At 42.6% G+C, this 8,532-nt stretch overlaps 1 long non-coding RNA gene across 2 annotated transcripts; it reads left to right on the top strand.

Annotated features, from left to right (window-relative positions):
- Positions 1-237: 237 nt before the first annotated feature.
- On the top strand, positions 238-5,656 carry LOC134222203 (uncharacterized). 2 transcript variants are annotated; one of them, XR_009982408.1, is made up of 3 exons: positions 238-551; positions 704-1,053; positions 4,951-5,656. It is a non-coding gene; the product is annotated as an uncharacterized LOC134222203 (long non-coding RNA). The 2 variants fall into 2 exon arrangements; XR_009982407.1 differs by lacking the exon at positions 4,951-5,656 and adding an exon at positions 1,125-1,875.
- The last annotated feature ends 2,876 nt before the right edge of the window (positions 5,657-8,532 follow it).

Here is an 8,532-nt window from a genome sequence, read left to right as displayed (position 1 = left end):
CGTGGCCTGACAGCAACTGTGTCAGGTGAAAGTTTACTTCGCCATGCTTCCTGTTCATCCACGTTGACAGGTTTGGAATGAGTCGGTGGGTCCACCTCCCATTATCTGTACTGTCCCATTCATGCTGCCACCTCTCCATTGAACGGATTCTCTGCATCTTTCTCACATTTCTCGTGTCTTTCCGATGATAGTGTCATATACTCAAGAAAGAATAAATAATGTTTAGCGTGTTCAGATTCCAATCCCTAGTTCAGATAATTGACAGATAAGAACTGTCATAGTCCTGATAAATAAATCTAGGTATATAAGAAACACTTGTACATAAACATGAGAAGTTTGCTGTTGGGTAAAATAAATATAGATGCTCTCTTCTGTAGCAACTGTTGACCAGACCAGTGCGTTTTCCTTGAACTTTACAGTGGCGACGAGATAAAAAAATTAGTAATTCGCGTGTGAAAGTAGTAAAAAATAGTAGAATAAGTGGCCGTTTCGGATTAGCTTGTGTCGGACGGAGCTAAGGTTGGCTGGTTGAGGAATTAATCGGATGAAAGGTAATTAGTGGACATTGTGCTTTGGGATGTTGTAGGTTGTGATTTGAATTGAAAAGCTATTGAAAGAAGTCAATTGTTTGGGTGGTTGTTTTGTTAACAAAAGAAAGTGAGCTAAGTGTAAAAGATATTATTCTTTTTCTTCTCGTTCATAGCCGGTCAAAAGTGACGCTAGTTCCTTGGCTTAGGGTGGACCCTATTATCCACAGGTCGAGTTAATTTCCTGGTGGCGTCTGAAATTGAAGTTTACCGAAGAGCTTTTGAGCAGGAAAGCTAGGCCAGTTGACCGATAATCCGGATAAGGCTGTACGAAAAAGGATGATTACCGGTGTTGTTGCTGAGTGAATACGTGATATCGTTGCAAAAACTTAATCGTTTGAAAGGCGGAATTATCGACGCACACACGAACTTTTCGGGATTGGGACAATTGGCGTTCAGCAGTACAATAACCACTAGTTTCGGAGGAGACGGGAACTGGAATTCAGCGAGTGAGAACGGTACAAAGGTATGTGAATATATTGTTCCTTTATTTTTGAAGAATATAAGTGATTGCTAGATTTCATTTTGAATTTCAAGTTGTGAACTAATTAGACACAATGGGGCTAATCGGTTCAATTGATCCATATGTTCAAGGTACCTCGTTCTCTCATTATGTCGAACAAATGGAATACATCTTCTCTAGTAACGACATTGTAGAGGGTAAGAAAAAAGATATTTTCCTTAGCTTGTGCGGGATAACGGTGTTCCAGGAATTGAAACGTCTTTATCCTGCGACGGACTTACGAACCGTATCCTACGCGGATATTATAAAAAAATTAAAGGAGAGATATGATAAGGTAGAATCAGACATAGTGATGCGGTATAAGTTTAGATGCAGGGTACAAGGACCAGGTGAAACGAACGAAAATTTTCTTCTAGATGTGAAACTATTGGCTGAAACGTGTGACTTTGGTGAATTTAGAGACTCGGCCATTAGGGATCAATTGGTTTACGGTGTGCATGATAAGGATTTGCAACAGAAGCTTTTAGGTGAGGAGAATTTGACGTTGAAAGTGGCGGAGCGGATTTTAAAAACAAAAGAAGTTACAGCAAATAGCTCGCAGGCAATCAATAGGAGCAGCGGAGTGAATTCGGTAAAGCATAGGTTAGGATGGAAGGAAATCAAGGATGAAAGAAAGAATTATGGCGAAAGAGATTTTGAAAGAAGGAGCAGAGAAAAGTATCGAAATGATGATAGAAGATCCCAATACCAAAATGGCGGATATCGTTCTCGATCTAGGTCACAGACAAAGGGACGGTATGCTAACTTTATTTGTCATTTTTGTAAAGCCAGAGGACATATACAAAAAAATTGTTATAAATTCATCAACCAGCAAAACATCCAGTTAAATTTGTAGGAGACACTGCAAGTGTGGAGGATCCGCATGAGTATTTCAAAAGATTAAGAATGGACTACGATAGCGACGTGGACTCAGGTGATTACTACCCTTGCATGATGATAAAATCAATTAGTAGAGTTAGTGAACCTTGTCTGGTGGAAGTTAACGTTGAGGGTAGACATTTGAAAATGGAGGTTGACAGTGGTTCCTCAGTTTCAGTATTGAGCAAAGCTGATTATTTTCGAAATTTTGACAATATTTATGTAAGAAGCAACCAAAAACGGTTGGTGGTTGTGAATGGGTCAACTTTAAAGGTGCATGGATCGATGATGGTTAATGTGGTGTTAAATTCGAAAAGAGCTAAACTGGAACTAATTGTGATTGATACTGAACATAGTTTTATACCTTTGATTGGGCGGGATTGGTTGGACGTATTTTGTAGTGATTGGAGAAAGATGTTTGCTCGGACTTTATTAGTAAATAATGTTACATTTGTAAATAATTTTGACAAAATTGTGGATGGCTTGAGAACAAAATATGACGTTGTTTTTAACAAAGATTTTACTATGCCGATTAAAGGGTATGAAGCAGACTTGGTACTTCGGGAACAAAATCCTATTTTTAAAAAAGCATATAATGTACCGTACAGACTGCGCGATAAAGTGTTGGGTCTATTGCAAGAATTAGAAAAGGATGGAATTATAACCCCTATCAAAACAAGTTTATGGGCTTCCCCTGTTGTGATTGTACCTAAAAAAGACAACGAAATTAGGTTTGTTATAGACTGTAAAGTATCATTGAACAAGGTACTGATACCAAACACATACCCCCTTCCTACAGCGCAAGATGTGTTTGCATCGTTAGCCGGATGCAGTGTATTTTGTGCGTTGGATTTGACTACAGCATACACACAATTAAAGCTTTCAAAAAAATCGAGAAAAATTGTCGTTATTAATACTATTAGGGGTTTGTTCACTTATAACAGACTTCCCCAAGGGGCATCATCGAGCGCCGCAATTTTCCAACAGATCATGGAAGACATTTTAAAGGGAATTGATTTTGTATTTATTTATCTAGATGACGTGTTGATTGCAGGAAGAACTCCAGAGGAATGCTTGAGTAAACTAGAAGAAGTTTTAAAACGGCTTTCAGAGGCCAACATCAAAGTCAATTATAAAAAATGCAAGTTTTTTGTAAAGGAATTACCATTCTTGGGACACATAATTTCAAACAAAGGCCTTCTACCAAATCCTGAAAAAGTTTCCACAATAAAAGCTGCAAAACAACCTGAAAATGTAAATGAACTTAAAGCTTATTTGGGGCTTCTAAATTATTATAACAAATTTCTTCCAAACCTTTCTAGGACGTTGTACCCCCTGTATGGACTATTGAAAAAAAATGTTAGGTATGAATGGGGTTCCAAATGTGAAACATCATTCCAGGAATCTAAAGATAAATTACTGGCTGCAAATATACTCACTTACTATGACCCTAAGAAACCTATAGTCGTTAGCACGGATGCTTCCTCTTATGGGTTGGGGGGAGTTATTTCGCATATTATCGATGGAAAAGAGCAGCCGATTTGGTTTACTTCGTTCTCATTGAACAGTGCCCAAAAAGTTTATCCCATATTACACTTGGAAGCTTTGGCAGTGGTGTCAACGGTCAAGAAGTTTCATAAATTTTTGTATGGCCAGAGATTCACAATTTATACGGATCACAAGCCGCTTTTAGATATATTGGGGAAATCGAGAAAAAAAAATCAATTTATGTAACGCGGCTCCAGAGATGTCATGGATTTGGCTATTTATGATTACGTCATTGAATATAGGCCAGCGGAGAAACAAGGAAATGCTGACTTCTGTTCAAGGTTTCCATTGAAAAATGAGGTTTCGTGTGATCCAGAGTGCAACTATGTAAAATCATTGAATTTGACTGACGGGTGTCCAGTAGATTATGTGCTAGTAGCGAAAGAAACCAAAACTGACTCATTTTTGCAACAGATTCTCTCTTACATAAAAAATGGTTGGCCGAAAAGACTCCAGATTTGCTACCGGAACGTTTATGCACAAAAGCAGGATTTAGATGAAGTAGAGGGATGTTTATTATTTCAAGATCGAGTTGTGGTACCCGCTAATCTTCAGAGGAAAGTTTTAGAACTTCTACATGTCAACCATAACGGCATTATTAAAATGAAGCAGATGGCCAGAAAGACTGTTTATTGGTTTGGGATCAATAAAGATGTAGAAGACTTCGTAAATCACTGTGAGACGTGTTTGAAGATGACTAATGTTCCAGGAGCTAAAGAAACACACAAGTGGATTCCTACCTTAAAGCCATTTAGCAGAATTCACGCTGATTTTTTCTTCTTCAAGGGACATACTTTGTTGTTGATAGTTGACAGTTGTTCCAAATGGTTGGAAATTGAAATAATGGATTCAGGTACAAGCGCAGATAGAGTTCTGAGGAAAATGGCTGGAATATTTGCCAGGTATGGGTTACCTGACATGGTGGTGACCGATAATGGGCCGCCTTTCAATTCCAACGCTTTTAATTCATATATGGAGAAACAAGGTATAAGAGTTCTTAAAAGCCCGCCCTATCACCCTCAAAGTAATGGGCAGGCGGAAAGGCTGGTGGGAGTTACAAAAGAAGTTTTGAAAAAGTTTTTGATCGATCCTAAAATGCTGTCATTGAATCTACAGGACAAAATTGATTATTTTCTTATCAATTATAGGAATACTTGCCTAGAGTCTGGGGTGACACCTTCTGACAAAGTATTAGGTTATAAACCAAAACTATTGTTAGATTTGTTAAACCCCAATAAATCATTTAAAAAACAATTGGAATATCCGCCATTTGAAAATACTGTAATGGGGAAAAATATTAATGGTACTCAGAAAGATCCTTTTGGAAAATTAGTACCAGGCGACAAGGTTTACTATAGGAATCCGAATATTTCTGAAACTCAAAGATGGGTGGAAGCTAAATTTACTAAAAGAGTTTCCACGAATGTTTTACAGATTGCCATCGGAGCCCATCTCCTAACGGCCCACAGGGGGCAGATAAAGCTTGTCAAAACGAATGAACGGAGGCGAAATGTTTCGCTTCAAGCTGGAGGAGAAGAAGCGCCCGTACGGACACATAAGAGGAAGTTTGTCGATTCCGATGAAGATGAGCCGTTTCACGGTTTCGATGCTGAGGCTCCACCACCCGCCAGAAATGAATTACATCCGGGAGCGTTACAAGAAAGTGTTGATGTTTTTCCATCAGGAAGTTCGAAGCCTTCAGTTACATTAAGGCGTTCGAATAGAAAGAAACAGAAGTCAAATGATCATGAATTTGTGTACTATTAAGTAGTTAGGTGTTACTAAAGAAAGTATTAAGTATCAAATTTAGTTAACAAGTGCCATCATGAATTACAGTTATAAAACTCACGATCTAAATATAAAGTTACATATATGGACACCGTCGAATTTTGCGAAAATATTGTTCAGAGAAAGAGTGGTATAATAATTAACTAAATAAGGGAGGAGTTGTCATATACTCAAGAAAGAATAAATAATGTTTAGCGTGTTCAGATTCCAATCCCTAGTTCAGATAATTGACAGATAAGAACTGTCATAGTCCTGATAAATAAATCTAGGTATATAAGAAACACTTGTACATAAACATGAGAAGTTTGCTGTTGGGTAAAATAAATATAGATGCTCTCTTCTGTAGCAACTGTTGACCAGACCAGTGCGTTTTCCTTGAACTTTACAGATAGCACTCAATATCTTCCGCTAGGCTGATGCAGATAGGGACCATCCCGGCAAAAACGCATACTGCCTCCGACGAGATCGTTCTGTAGGCGCTCGCGACTCGTATGGCCATCAGCTGGAACGCACTTTGTAGCCTTCTACGGTTCCGCTTGGTTTCCAGCGCATTACCCCAAGCGGGGACTCCATACCGCAGTATCGATGACGAGACACTAGCTAGTAGACGCCTGATGCTACTTCTTGGACCGCCAAAGTTTGGCATGATCCTTGCTATTGCGCTCATAGCCTTCGCCGACTTTTCGCAGACGTAATCGACGTGGCTATTGAAGTTTAGCCGGTCATCGATCATCACTCCCAGATGTTTCAGTGATCGCTTCGATGCAATCGTATGATCACCAACGACGATCTCCATCCGCTGAATCGCCTTACAGTTGCTGACTAGTAGCACCTCCGTCTTATGGTGAGCTATTTGCAGCTTCACTCCGTTCATCCAGCTCTCGATCATTGCTATCGCCTCCGTCGCCAACACCTCTACTTCTTCAAGTGTCTCGCCCATCACCGTTAGTGACACGTCGTCCGCAAAACCCACGATTTTAACTTTTCTAGGCAACCGCAGACTCAGGACTCCATCGTACATCCCATTCCAAAGAGTTGGACCGAGAATGGAGCCTTGAAGAACGCCCGCTGTAACCCGCATCGACTTACGCCCTTCGTTAGTGTCGTACACCAACACTCTGCACTGAAAGTAGCTCTTCAGGATATGGCACAGGTAACCAGGGACCCGCATTCTATGCAGCGCTGATGCGATGGCTTCGAAGCTGGCACTATTGAACGCATTTTTACGTGTATTGTTACCACTGCACAATATCGATCTCCTCTTCGCTTCTGTTTGGACGCCTTCTCAGCGTTCTCGAGTACTGTCCGAATAGCATCCACCGTCGATACTCCTTTGTGGAACCCAAACTGCATCTTCGACAGTCCGCGCTCGCCCTCCGTACATTTCGCAAGCCTATTCAGGATAATCCTCTCCAGGAGCTTCCCGAGTGTGTCCAACAGACATATAGGTCTGTACGAAGTCGGAATACCCGGAGGCTTTCCTGGCTTCGGCAGCAACACCAGCTTCTGAATCTTCCACATTTCTGGGAAGTTGCCTTCGTCCAGGCACTTTTGCAGCACTGTTCTGAACATATCCGGACATGCCACGAGCGCAGCTTTCAGCGCCACGTTCGGTATTCCATCCGGACCGGGGGCTTTCTTCGCCTGCAGGCGCTTCGCCGCTTCTGCAAGCTCCTCATTGGACTGGACACTTGTTGGTACTCAGCGTTTGTTTCTTGTTCTTCACCGTACGGTATTGGTGGCCACGTGGTCGGGTCGTGTTGCGGGAAAAGACCCTCTACGATCTCCTTCAACTTGATCGGACACTTTTCGGCCGGCGTCGACGGACCCTTCATCTTCGCCATCACGACTCTATAAGCATCCCCCCATGGGTTGGCGTCTGCTTCTCGACACAACTCCTTGTAGCAGTCTGACTTGTTAACTTTGATGGCCTTTTTTAAAGCGGTCCTAGCAACCCGGAACGCCGCCTTGCGCTCCTCTTTCTCTGGTTCCGTCCTCGCTCTCTGTGCCCGCCTCCTGGCTCTGAGATAGCACATAGCATAGCACGAAGCGTACTGAGTCCATCGTTCCACCAGTAAGATGGACGCCGATTGCTCCTCGGCTCCAGTTTACGTGGCATTGCTGCATCACAAGCCGTTACCATTCTCCTTGTTAGCTCGACTGCATTTACGATCTCGGTACCACTGTCCGATCGAAGTGCCTCGACGAAGAGGTCTTTATTGAAGGCTTTCGTCTTCCACTTCCTCTCGCTGGTCATCCTTCCTCGCGTTTCACCATTGTTTCGTTGGCCGATACGGTAACGTATCGCCTGATGGTCGCTATGGGTGTAGTCTTCACTTACTTTCCAGTCCATGTTTGTCGTCAGTGAACGGCTACAGAACGTGATGTCAATTATAGACTCCCTCCCGTCTCTCCGAAATGTGCTCATGTGAACTATTTGTCAACCAGTTACCGTTATCAGGAGGAATACGGCTCTGCAATTATCGCGACATCGCACCTCTGTTCCGTTGTTGACTGCCACAACAGTTGCTGTGCGGTTTTGCAGTGATTCAGATTATTTTGAATTATCTCCACTACTGTTGACCTGCGATCGCCCTCTTGTAGGCAGGGCATTTGTAGCCACCCGTCTGATGGTCATATCCATCCTCTGGAGTGCAAAGCATGCACGCTGGTCTATCTATCTATCTATCTATCTATCTATCTATCTATCTATCTATCTATCTATCTATCTATCTATCTATCTATCTATCTATCTATCTTTTTTTTTTTTTCTTTTTTTTTTATAAGGGTTAAAGGCCATCAAAAATTTGCGCGACAGACACCTCGAGCATCCACACTATGCTCGAAGGCGAACAGGGATGGGCTCCTCCCGACCTGCTAAAAATGTGCCTCCCGGATAAACCGGGTCCCTTATCCTCCTTGCCTCGATCCCCCCGGGACCACGGGATGCTGCGACTACTTCGGGGGGGCTGTGCTCTTGCACTTCTTCTAAAATTCCGGCCCCTAGCTTAGGCTAGTTCGCCGACTGGCTTGCTGAGATCCACTGCTACGTTGTCTCGATCCCTCGGCGGTCGTACCGCAAACTTCCTCACTCGAATCCTCCTGACTTCCCCGGCGTCGAGGGTGGTCCACCAGTTCCGGTGAAGGAAACTTCCGCACTGATGGTGCCCCGACTACCGGCGGCTATCGCAGGGGACGCTTTCGCGCATTGCGCCGTCTTCGTCTTCG

This window comes from Armigeres subalbatus, chromosome 1, assembly GCF_024139115.2.
Source record: "Armigeres subalbatus isolate Guangzhou_Male chromosome 1, GZ_Asu_2, whole genome shotgun sequence".
In the NCBI taxonomy this organism is placed as follows: domain Eukaryota; kingdom Metazoa; phylum Arthropoda; class Insecta; order Diptera; family Culicidae; genus Armigeres; species Armigeres subalbatus.
This window is presented reverse-complemented; position numbering and strand designations above follow the sequence as displayed.